This window comes from Vidua macroura, chromosome 6, assembly GCF_024509145.1.
Source record: "Vidua macroura isolate BioBank_ID:100142 chromosome 6, ASM2450914v1, whole genome shotgun sequence".
In the NCBI taxonomy this organism is placed as follows: Eukaryota; Metazoa; Chordata; class Aves; order Passeriformes; family Viduidae; genus Vidua; species Vidua macroura.
In genome coordinates this window covers 25,565,312-25,578,762 of record NC_071576.1, presented here as the reverse complement: position 1 = coordinate 25,578,762, position 13,451 = coordinate 25,565,312, and the positions used below count along the sequence as shown (strand labels likewise).

At 42.2% G+C, this 13,451-nt stretch overlaps 1 long non-coding RNA gene across 1 annotated transcript; it reads left to right on the top strand.

The window, feature by feature from the left end:
* Positions 1–348: 348 nt before the first annotated feature.
* LOC128809157 (uncharacterized) lies at positions 349–2,256 on the top strand. Its single transcript, XR_008437636.1, has 2 exons — positions 349–393; positions 557–2,256. It is a non-coding gene; the product is annotated as an uncharacterized LOC128809157 (long non-coding RNA).
* Positions 2,257–13,451: the final 11,195 nt, after the last annotated feature.

Genomic DNA, 13,451 nt, shown 5'->3' with positions numbered 1-13,451 from the left:
TTCCTGAAGCAATGCAGTTGATTTGACTGCACTATCTGAATTTTCAAGTTCTACTTGTTTCCAGTAATGTCAAACCTGTTGTCCATTTTTAACCAAATCTGACAAGAGCGTAACACTTCTGCTAAAACAAGTATCATATGATGCCAGAAAATCTACACTGGAGATATTTTATACATGCTGTAACCACATGGACAAGTTTTGATGAAACTTTGCATTCTGTTGGGCAAGAGAGAGCCTCACCATGAGATACAAATGAAGTGCAATAAATTCCACTGCTCAATGACCTCACAGCACAAGGGCTGCTATGGGGAGTTCCCCTCTACTTTCTCCATGCAGGTGAGAAGCACCCAGGAGGTGCTGAGCCCTCTTCTTCTCACCATTCAGCTTGCTCAGGTTCAGAAGACCCTTCTTACCAACATTCTCTCCACTGCCATCAGAAAGGCTCTTCAGTCTCATGCAGAGCTTTTCTGGTGCCACTGTTAGGAAATGTGAAGACTGTACAGGGACTTCTATGGACAATTCAAATCTAACCACTTCTGCTTGTGTCCACCAGCAGGAGTGATGGTGAGCTGTGTGCCCAGCACCCACCAGAAACACCTGCAGCACTCAAGAGCAAAGGCAAGCAAAACAAATTACCCAAGGACAATGCTGCCAAGTGGGCAACAGCTCAGGAGAAAGTGCCTGCAATCCGCATGCAGAGGCAGAAACTGAACAAGTGAGAAGGCTCTCAACAAGCCTGCACAAGGGAATTAGAGGAGGAGAATCTCAACAAATCTCCTGCCTAATTCCATCTCAATCTCTGGAGAGCACTGGGATGGTGTCATGGCTTAACCCCAGCCAGCAACCAAGACCTGTGCAGCCACTTGCTCACTCCCTCACCTGCAAGAACAGGGAGAGAATTGGAAGGGGACAAGCTAGGAGACTTGTGGATTGAGATGAAGACAGTTTAACAGGACGAGCAAAAACCATGCAGACAAGCAAAGGAAAACAAGGAATTTATTCACTACTTCCCACAGGTGTGGGCAGGCAGAAGTTCAGCCTTCTCCAGGAGAGCAGGGCCCCATCACACATAACATTGACTTGGGAAGCCAAATCACATCACTCCAAATGTCTCTCCCTTCCATACTGAGCATGATGTTTTATGCTTTGGAATATCCCTTTGGTCAATTTGTGTCACCTGTCCCAGCTGTGTCTCCTCCCAGCCTGCCATGTACACCCAGCCCCTCACCAGCATGGCAGAAAAGGCCTTGGCTGTGTGTAAGCCCCACTTAGCAATAACAAAAACATCTCTCTATTATCAACCCTTTGCTCAGCACAAATCCAAAACAGAGCCACTGTGAAGAAAGTGAACTCTACCCCAGCTGAAACTAGCACAGATGGCTGCCCTGCCTTCGACACAGCCACTTTGTCCCTGAGCACTACTCAATCATCCCATTGCAAACCTGGAGCAGGAGAAGACACTTCACTGTTGTGCATCAAGTGTGTTAGGGACTAAAACAGAAAACCCAGATGCTGTCACAGCTGCTGCCCCACTTTTCCTCACAGCTCTCACGCCTTTGCCCTTGCATCATGTCCCCCTTCACCAATAGGCTTTGACCACTCTTTGGAACCCAACGTAACTGTTTCCAGAACTTGTGCTTACTGTAAGTCCACTTGCCACATTCCTTCCATTTTGGCTGTGACTGGAGGAAACAAAACACCAGATGACCAAGCCTCCTGACAACACAGCATGGGAGCACCGGCCAGGAGCCCACAGCAGGACAGACAGTCTCTAAAGCAGCGCTTCAGCACCAGCACAGGTTCTCCAGCAGCATAAGCAACTGCTGGTGAGAAAACAGGCAGCTCCAGTGCACCCACAGGACACACAGGAGCAGCTGCGAAGGGGAGTTTTGCACAATGCATAATCAGAGCACAAAGGAGATTGATCCTTGCGCTAGAACATAGCCTGACAGTCCCCAGACCGTGAGCACAATTTTGGCTTTTGTTGTCAGAGTTGTTTCAAGGGCTGACAGAGCAGCTCGAGCTGTGCTGGATTGCCCCCTGCAGCCCACGGGGCGCATCGTCCCCAGCACGGGGCTGGCCTCACGCCGTGGCACGGTGCGCAAAATCAACCCCCGAGAAAAGGCTCTGCCATCATTTTAATGACATTTTCCCTCCTGGCTGTAACCAGAGAAAGCTGGTTTGCTTGTTTGTTTCCAGATGGTTCTACCTGATTACAAGGGGAGCTTGGCAAAAGAAATTACCTTTTAAGAAACACTGCAGCCTTGTGAAGTCTTCTCTTTTGCTTGTGGACAGCAAACACCTTTTCCTAGGTATTTCTTCTCTTTTCAGAGTATGAAAAGTTGAGGAAAGAGAGAGGGAAAGAGGAAGGGGACAGAAAATATGTGATAAAATATTTTTTTTAATTCTCCCAAGCAAATGAAAGCAGCAAAGCAAAGGAGGTGTTAAAAGAAGGTGGTTTTTTCCCCTCTCCACACACTTCAAAGATATTTATCCTTGTATAAAAGATACAGGACAGATGGCCAGAGATAACTTTGAAGAGTGCACAGTGCACAGATGTAGAAAAAACCAGGGTAGGCCCTATTTTGTTTAGCAGCAAAAACAGTACCAGATAATCAGTTATTTTACTCATGTACTTATGTCTCTGACTCACCACACTGCTGTGAAACTTTTGAAGTATCATGCTTTACTTGCTAGTAAATGCTGGACTTCAAAGGAATAGGAAATGGATGCTGAATGGCAAAGTGACCTTTTATTACTCCAGCTATAGTTTGTAACCTGGAACGTGACAGAACATTTTTCCTTCTACTTTAACAAAAAAAAAAAAAAAAATCCCACAAAGGGTCACACCTTCAAAGCAGCTTCAGTCCAAACATTACAGAGCAGTTTTGACAAGATACTGAGGTCTATTTTCTAGTTCTAGTCACGCAGCATGGACCAGGGTGACAGGAGGTTAGAGCTCATTGCAGAAGTCTCTCTCTGGCTTCATTAGCTGTCATTATAGGCTCTGTCCTGGCCTCCAATATTGCCCTCTCACTATCTCCAGATGTTTTCACTGGCAGAAACAATCTTCTATTTCTATAGGTAAGTGGCTGCCACTGTGCAAGGTGGGTAACTGAGGTCTCCCCAGTGAGAACTCTCTAATTCAAGTGGCCATTTTGGAAATGTATCTACTTGAATGATACTGTCTCTTGGGAATTGTCTCACCATGAGAATAGCCACCATATAACATCTTTTGTTCATTGTTTCGTGAATTTACCTTCAACTAGTGTAAAGCAAAAAGATTCTGGCAGAGACTCAAGATGAACTATTTATCTGAGGCTTCACAGTCCCACCAAATGAAAGCAAAATAGTAGTTTTAGACTGCAAGATAGGGTTTATAAGATATATCACAATAAGTATACAATACTAAATTTTACATCACCTTGGGCATTGATTAGCTTGGAAAGTAATATGGGTCTATCAGTGCATCAATGCAACCCAGGAAGGACAGCAAGGATTTGTGCTACTACACCCAAACTATGTTGTTTAAAAAGCACTAACAGTGAAGATCCCATTACTACTTAGACTTGGATTCCTGGCTTTAAGTCTTGTCAGAATTTCTAGTCTGGGCAAAACAAAATGAGCGGATGTGATGCTTGTCACATCACCATTACTCACCTGCATTAAAATACAGCACTCTTGCCTTGTTTTGGCATGCTTGGGTGTCCCTAGGCAGCAAGGGCTAAAGACAGGCAGGGAATTCAGCTCTCCCTGTCGTACCCAGCACAGTAAATCTTGGCATCTCTCCTTGCAGGTCTCTGCTCACAGAGGCTGGCACTCCCCAAAACCTCCCCCAGGCTCCAACCTCACCTCCTACCACCCACCCCCACTCCAGCTTTTTTTTCATCTTTGACTTGAAGGCTGCAGGGCCTGAACAAATCCTCTTATGCCAGGGATGCAGAAGGGATGAAGATGTATTCAGCAGCAAAGTAGGTGTGAAAGGACTTTGGAGAACAGGAAGAGTAAACTGCTGCATCCACATGATAACAAGCAAGGTCAAGCTGATGTAACACACTGGCAAAGAGTAGTCAGGAAGAGAAAGAGAAAAGCCTGAGAAGGAGAAGAGAAAAAAATATTATATCTAAAAGAGAAAATATTCAGCCATTTGAAAGTGAAGAAGAATCTAACTGGAAAGAAACATGCTAGGAATAGGTAAGAGAAATAGGAAAAATGGATGAAAGATCACAGTCAGAAATTCATACAAATTCGATAGCAAAGTGGCAGACTGAATGAAATGCTCAACAAAGCAAAATATTAACAGTACTGGCAACATATCCTATAACCACTTCAGGTATATTATGATGTGACAGAATGAGGGTCTATTTCCTTCTGCTTTTCCAGAAATTGAGAACAGTATGTGATAATGTGTCCAGATCAGGCAGAAAAGAAAACCCAGTGGTAAAGAGGATAAGTCAGGACTGGTGACTTACCATGTTCTTTTCCTCATCTATAACAAATGGATTTAACACAGAAAAAGAAAAAAGAAAAAAGTATAATTGGATTAAACAAAAAGCAGAGGGATCTAGAAAAAAAAAGTACAGCTAAAAGAACATAGGATAAACATTATGGATTTTAAATCCTATCAACATTTCAACATGGCACTTTAGAAACAAGCTCTGAGTTTAATAATCCCACCTGTGAATTTCATCTCCCTTAGCTTGAGAGATTCTAAAGTTCCTCAGTCAAAGGTTGCTCTGATGATATCCTTGCTTGACCCTGAAACATCTCAGCTTCCTCCCAACAGGATTTAAGGGTCCCCACCATCCTTGAGAGGGAGGTGGGTATGTACCTCACAACCAAAAATCTTGCATCGGTAGTTTTAAAAAATTCCAGATGAGCTACTCAAAGAGAAGAGCTGGAGAAAACCACCTCCCCAATGCTAAGAAATAGGATAAGGGCACACTGCCTACATCACCCCAGGTGAAGCCAAAGAGTAGAAACTCCACTCCCCACTTAGGCTGTGTTTTTCTTAGAAAAATAATTGTTAAAGTGTTTCTCTCTATCTGGCAAGGAATAAAGCCAGCATTTTGGCTGAACATCAGAAAATTTGTAAACACAAGCATGGAGCTTCCATAACCAGCTTAAATAAAGGTTTTCTTCCAACCATGCTGATACAGAGAGTGTGTGGGAGACAAATTTAGACATCAGCAAGGGCCTGCACAGTAGAAATCCATCTGGCTACACTCAAAAATGGGCATTCACCGACTCAGACGTGCTTTTACATTATATACTAGGCCATTTGGATGACAGTAAAACTGAGCCAGTCAGAAACATCATTATGTTTATATCTGCCAGTTCTGCCAGGATAAAGTTGGTACATCATTTATGAGTGTTCAGCATTCCACAAGGCTCACAATATGGGAAATTTATCTACAGCCTCCTGTACATAAATAAATACTGTATTATTTCCTACGCTGGTACTACTGATATTGTGTGGGAACAGATTTTGTCTTCCATCAGCAGACTGGTGGAATTCAATAACATTTGTGGTCATCCCATCCAACTGGAAAGACACATCACACCCATTACACTGAATGCCTCATCATCAGCTGAATATATAAATCTGAGAGAGCTGCAAACAGCAAGAGAGTGACAGAATCTTTTATTGAACATGGATACATTTTTCTTTGACCAATGGGAGTCTCCAGGGACTTAGAATTTATCAGCTGTGCACCAATCGTGTGCTTAGTATATCACATGACTCAATGAGAAGATGGACCTGAAGAGTTTGCAATCCAAGGTACTGGATTCTGGAAATGCTCTAGTTGAAATATTCACGGGCATAAAATTAATATGAGGTGTCTGCTGGATTGGTTGATGTTTAATGTCCATGGAGAAACAAAGCAAGTGGAACATAACATGAAATTCAGAAGAACTACCATCACAGTTTTGCAGTCTGAAGGTTTCTCCAATAGCAACCGATACCAGCAGCAGGTAACAAGTTGGCATCAGATACACAACAGCAGTCAGTGTCTCCAAGGCTTTCTTTCAATGTATATGGTGACTTTTTTTCTGTCAGTAACTAAGTCCTTCCTCCACAGGATAAACTATATTGGCCAAAAGACAGCAAACCAGTTCATGGCCTTCTGCCTAGGACTTCATGGCCACGAGACATTACCTAAAGGTCGTGGAAAGTTCCTGCTTCCCATATGTAGATTCAAACTGGATTTAGTCCTGGAGCTTCCCTCTAAACAGTACCTCAGCTCTGGTATTTCCCCACTACTTCCATGTGGCATTTTAAGACATCTCAAATACTCCCATGATTGCAGATTCTGATTTAGATGGCAGCTGCCTTCTTTTGACTTGGCTTACACCATTTCTCTTTGAATGTCTTCCCCAACACTCCTCAGAAGGGGACAGTACCTGCTGTGTTCCCACCTTCCCTCTCTCTCATCAGGGACTGAATTTGGTCCTAACCTAGATCTGGGATCCTTGGGAAGCCAGAGGGACAGTTACTCTTCCATGAGATCTCACTGAGGTACTCACATGTGACTTTGGCCAAAGTCTCACCAAACTCCTCCCTTAATATTTTCCTGACTCTAGGTCCACTTTCAGCCATCCAAAGACTTGTCTTTTGCCTCGTGCTGCTTTGCTGTAAGCTACTGCCTATAAGAGGAAACTCAGAAGCAGAAAATGAGGTGGAGGTTCTGCCATCGAGCCTGAGAGATTCGTTCCTAGGGCCAGAAGAACAGTGCCATGACAATAGCCAAAGCACAGCCAGCAGCTGCCTGGGCACGGGGAGCAGAAACCAGAAAGAGGGAAAGAGACCAGAAGATGTAGAGGTGATGCAGAGCTTTAGGAAACACCTAGTCAAAAATCCCTTACCAGGCATCCTTTGAGTTCAATGGAAGTATGATTTCACTCCAGCTGCCACTCTGGCACATGTAAAAGATATTGTGCTCCCTTCCTCTCCACTGAGATCTCACCTATTCTAACTACTCTGAAGTGCTGCTCTATTAACCCTGCTCTGGATGCTGCCTTATTTTGATCTCTGTTCTTTGCATGAAGAATAGAGTGCAGTACAGTAGAAATAAAATCTGTGCAAAGTCTAAGGCATTACAATAAAAGCAGAGCACATTCAAGTAGAAGAACCTGTTCTTAGCTGATGCAAGTTAATAGGAGCCAGGTAAAAATTCCAGCAGTTTCCCCGCAATCCTCCAACTCTCTTTTTCAGTTATGTGGAGATATCAGAAAGGCTGCTGAAATTTGAGAATACAGTAAATCTGTTTTTAAAAGAGGCTGAGTTCTGGGATCATCCCCATTTCCTTTGGAAATCCCATGTGTTATTTCTGAACCTGCAGACACTGTTATGTTTTTTTAATTTAATTAACTTCCAATAAAGCTGCTTATACTGGAAACAATAAAACTCTTTCTACCATGTCACTCTTCCTTCTTTAACACACATACAAAACACACAGAAGCCTCAAGAAAGCTCCAGGCACTCTAAGAAAAGAAATAACCAAATACCACCAAATATTTAATTTTCTATGCCGGAAATGAGAAACAGGTGTAATTAAAATAACACTTTTTAAATTAAGTGACCTCTCTTGACCAACCATCTGTGAATAATTCAGATTTTTTTCCCATTATTACTGCAAAATTAAAACTAGGGCATATAAATGACAAGATTCTCTTTAACTATCTTTAAGCACCAGCAATATATATTTTCCACCAGTTAAAATCCTTAATGATACCAAAAATCTGTCAAGCATAACTCCCCCAATTCATTTGCCTGAAACCATCAATATTTTATCATGCATTTGCAGTTGGCTTTAATTTAACAGTCCAGGTTACTAATCAAACAAAACACCCAAGTCATTAAAAGTTAGCGTGCCATTTAGAAAGTGCATTTCACGTTTATTAAAATATCTTTCATGGAGCCATTAGAAGGCTAAAGTTTTAATTACAATCAGATATTTAGTTCTACTTCAGTTATGCTTTTGGCACTCTCTTGCAACTGCCTTGATTAATCTTCCAGACAGAGCTCATCCATTACCTCCTGAAATTATTTTCCTCTTAACTTCTTCATAATTCATCTTTTTTCTTCCCCCCTCCAAACATGTAAAATGCATTAAAAAGGTGTGCACAATACCTGCCTGAAAGATAAGTCATTAGAAAGATTCCATTTCAAATGCAATTTATTCTCAAAAGTACCAAATAGCCATAATTCAAACAGATGTATTGAAATTGAAATGTAGGTTTTCTTGTCTTTGTTGTCATTTTAACTATTTTTCTACAAATGAGAGACTAATCTGTGCCACTCTTTCTCCTGTCTCAGATGTTGAAATATACAGTTCAGCTGAATTTTGCCTGGGTAATTCTGAGGGCATCTCAAGCTCACACGGAGTCTCTGTCATAGAAAATTTCACTTTTTTTTCCTCCTTTTTATTACAATGGTCATACTGCAATACATTTTACCAAACTTCTGTGCTGAGATGATTTCAATTGCTCTTTTCTATCCATTTTAACTAACGTCACGTGAAACCTCAGTCAGCAGTAATGAGAAAATACTCTCATGTTGATTGATATTTTAGAGCTAAACAGACATCTACACCATGTTTTGCAAAGTTTCACCCTAAATGGATATAAAATTTCAAGGGCCAAGGAAACAAATTTGGAGGAATGAATCTGACACAGAGATCCCTCTCATTTCCAGCTGAGCTTTGACATTTCTCCTGGATCTGGCATCCTCTAAATTCCACATTTCTCATTCTACATGCTTTTTTGCTGCAGGTGTAGACAGATTTGGATTACACACACAAAAGCAAAGCCTTAAAGAAACCCAAAAGGACAGCTGAAGATCAGGCTTGTCACCCACTGGTTTAGATTCTTAGGAACGTTGTATATTACAGCCCCTTCTCCAGAGCTCAACCTCATCCTCAGACTGAACAGGATCAGAGAACGGTCTTCCTAGAGTCTGTTATGCATCATCATCCTTTAATTTATCCACAGCTGCAGTAAATCTATTGAGAAACAGACTGGAGAGATCTTGCCAGACCTCAGCCAGCCCTCCCCTCCCCCACAGCTGCCCGCTGCCTACTTGCAGAAGTCTCCAGGGGAGAACAGGCTGGCCAATGTCCCATGCCCACAGCCAGACCAGGAGATGCAGAGCACCGGGGAGAGGTTTAGCCATGCTCCCAGCAGAAGGCTCACAACAGCACCACATAAGCCCTTAATCTGCCTCTCCTCCTTCATCAGCTGGATCCAGGGCCACATCTACCTGCATAAGGAAAACCTCTATGCTCATGTTGGTCTGAACCAAACACAAGTCAACATCTCTCCTACCACAGCATCTCACTACAACACTGAAGCCTGGTATTTCACACCAGCAGTAATATGGTGAGAGGCAGGGAATAGAAGGGATTCAAATAAAGGTCTCTACCCTCATTCACGTGGTCATCAGAATTGGCTCCAGGCAGACTCCAGGAAGAAAGCTGCAGAAGCATCTCAAGAAAAATCTCAGGCACTTAGGCAGCAAAATGGGAGATGCTTGAAGAGTCTCTCTACGTGGCCCTTGTACAGCACTGTCTGTGTTGTACTGAAAAGGCTGCCTTTATTGTCTTCTGTGCTGGAGATTATTGATTTCTTTCTTTTGAACCTATCCAATCCATTTTTTAATTGGAAAATACAGCAAATTTCTTTAAGCAGATCTTAGGGCAGGTTTAAAGGGGTTTTCCATTACATTCTTAAACAACATTTGAAAATATAAGTTAAGAAATGGGAGAATATAAGGGGGAGGGAGATGGAGAATTATAGCTACAGATGGGAGATAAACAAGATACTGTGGCTACTAGTAACCCCAGGTCTCTGATGCCCGTGACGTGCTCCACATGGACCAACGAAATACAGGAGGAGCAGAGCTATTTCTAAAAGAAAAGGAAACAAGTAGATTGGGCTGAACGATGTCCAGGTTTGGAGCACACCCTGCACTGAGAAAAGTTGATGTTTAGAACTAGCAAAGGGTCTTTCTCCTGTGGGCGTGTTTCAGCGTGAGAGGGGCGCGCTCCGGAGCGAAGCCCGGTGCCGCAGCACCATCTAGTGCCAGCTGCGAAGAGCAGCGAGGACTCACAGCAGGGAGACCCTGTGCTCCCTAAAGCCAGAGCCTGCTGAAGAATGAGCCTCTAGAGCATCGTAAACATGCGACTTCCCGATAGCCAGGTGCGCCAAGGAAAATGCTGGCTCAGGATGTGGAGCACGGGGCTGCGGCAAGAGGAACGGGAGAAAATGTAGGGCTCTTCACAGTTCTTTACAAGTGTGAGTGGCAAAAGTTTTGGTTCTGATACTGATGATACTGTATTCAACTTGTCTCAGGAAAAGGATTTGTATCGCTGAGCATCCGAGACGCTCGTTTTTTTTTGAAGGAAAACTTTTCCTTCCTTTAACTTTTTGAAAATATTGCTCCGATCCTCTTCGGTGTTTGAGACTTTGTCATCATATAAATTGGTTAGATTTACTCCCCAGCAGAACACTGAGCAATAATAAACCAAAATTATGTTTAAGATCCTCTCCATAAGACATAAAAGACAATTTCTGCAGTGGAACCATTTCACAGAAGCCCTTACCAATACACATCCTGAAATCCTGTCCTCACTGGAGCAGAGTGGTACTGCTGATTTCAATGGGACCATGATTTCTTTCAATCCTCCTCCATCTCATCCTGGCAAGTGCCAGATGCTGATATAACTTAACTGAAGCCTCCTGTCATAGGTACTACACTTCACTAAATTCACAGGTGTGCCAAATAATGCAATCTACTGGAGCTCTAGGCAGCTGAATATAGGAAGAAAATTGACTGCCTTTCATACAGGGCCTCAGTATTGACAGCTCATTGCTGTACTTCATTTAAGTGAAACAAAATCTTCAGAGAAGCATATTGACTAGTCTGTGAATAAAAATCATTCCATAGCTGTAAAACTGGAAAACACAGACTTTTCCTGACAGCAATATTCTGCTGTCCCTTAAGAGGGCTAAGGCTCAAGGAGATGATACTTTAATTATTGAAATTTTATTTTCCTCTAAAAAAATCTTCATTTTCTTGTAAGTAGCAGACTAAGGGCTGCTAAACCAGCTAGAGGTGGATTTATTGCTCTGCTTATAGAGCATCTATTCAATATGGCCCTTATCTCTGCAGAATTTGCACACCATAATAGCAAAAGAAATTGATGGTAATATTTTTAGTAATAATAAATGTTAATTTAAAGAAAATCCAAACCTAAGCATAATAACCAGAGACCAACAAAAATGCCAGCTGCTTTTTTGCCATAGGTGGATATACTAAAAGGAGTGGAAAGCATCAGTTCTTCTTTCTTTACTTCTTGTCTTTGGTGGTAAGAGTAAAGGAATCTTACACAAAAAACAAGGGGGAAATCTAATGTGGAACTAATGCAACATTTACCAGTTATTATCTGATTATTGTTCCTGATGATATTTCCATTTCTCTAAACTTTAATCTTGTTGTATGTAGATTGAAAGACCTTCAGGGCAAGACTCTTTCTAAATCTCAGTGTAACATCTAACACAGTGAGATCCTGATCCTCCCTCTAGCCTCCAGAAACTTATGAAATTAAAACATACAAGCGATAAGATTCTCCAAGCTTGACTCACCAAAGAGTTTGGGAAATACAGTACTTAGTTTCTCAGCACTCCTAGGGACTTTGCCAGCTTGCAGAACTGGGAGTCCGTAACAGGTGCCCGTGTTCCGCTGGCCTGGGCAGAAGCAATTGCAGCATGGATGACTGACCAGTGCCAACACATAACCAAGAATATACTAGGCAGGAACTGGATGATCCTGAAGCTTTCTTCCAGCCTTGCTGATTCTATGAAGCATTAATGGGACCCTGCAGGTCCCCACACCTCCCTGGCAAATCTGTATTGTTGATGATAGGCTCAACAGAACCATGTGCATGCACATTACCCCAGAGCACACACAGTCACAGATTTGCCCTGTGTTTTATATTGGCTCAAACAGTTCTCACTAAATGTCAAACTGTGTCTAAAAAGGTGACACTTAGCCCAGGTGCTGCTCAAGCAGAGCAGTGCTGTTCCACAGCCCCACAGCTTCAGGGCACAGACATGCAAGTAGGAGTCGTAAGGTGGGAGATACAAAAGAGAATTGCTTGTGTTAAACCAGAGACCTGCTGTAAGGAGCATTGCCCTGTCTGCTCTGCATGCACAACCTTCAGCTCTCCCCTGCATTAAGGAGCTAACCCTTTATGATGAAACCTGGCCACAAGTCACACCTACCAAAGAGAGATTTTGGTACAATTCCCTCACGTCCCTTGGGAATTCAAACTCACATAATAGATGTGCAGCATCCAGGGCCAGGCTGGTGTCAAAACCACGAGACTGAAGCTGTTCTGTTTTTTCAAGGAATACTTACATATTCCTTGGGCCACAAGAACAAAAGAAAGTCCAGCTACATCCTTAAAGTTTAAACTCAAGAGAAAAGAACAAATTCTTCTTCTAAAGAATACTTTGATGTTCAGTTGTACGGATTCATTAATATTAATTGTTATGTTTAATGCCAACTATCTCAGAAGTCTTTCTGAATATTACTTCCCCCTGTAAGTAAAAAAATATTGTCATAAAAATTCTGGTAGCCATCAAAGGGATATATGAGCTGAGGAAATACAGATGCAAGATCTCCACAAAATAATTTGTCTTTTCCAACAGTTTTAGGAAAGTTTCAGAAACTTTGACTAGGGAATGATTAAATAGTAATTTAGTGCATGATGCATTGTAGAGAGTTTAAATCATGTTCAAACCAGACACGGGAGCATAACTTTCTTTTTAAGTTTCTAGAGCGTGCATTTCTTTGAGGACGAGATATTGCCATTCCCATGTTTTATGAGTATAGCAGCATACCACTTTCATGCAGGAAATGAAATTTGCCTTCTTCACCCATTAGTATGTGGTTATATGTGATTATAAGATCACAAGAAGATACCTGATAGAACAAAATAACAATGAAAAAGTAATTTCTTTTAAAGAGACAATAAAACCAATAACAATACAGGGAGGTGACTTCTGCCAGTTGGTCAGCCACAAAAACTGTGGAAGACAGAAAGGTGTGAGCCAGAGGACCCCTCCCTGCTGGGCTCCCATCAGGGCTACAGTGGAAAATGAAACTCTGCAAGCCTACAGCAAGTGAGCTGCAGAAGACAAAGTGGAGTTTAGATGAAGAAGTATCAGACAAAAAAAATCTATGCAAAGCTCCAGTGCCCCGATGGGTGTACTCCATGACAACTACACAAACTCATTCCAGGAGGGCTGGCTGACTATGCTGATTCAGACAGAGATAGTTCAATGCTCTTCCTACAATGCTGTTCCTATTTGCAACAAAAGATTTGGATATTTTGAGTATTAACACATTATAGCAAGAATCATTGCTTTTAAAATCCAGGTAACAC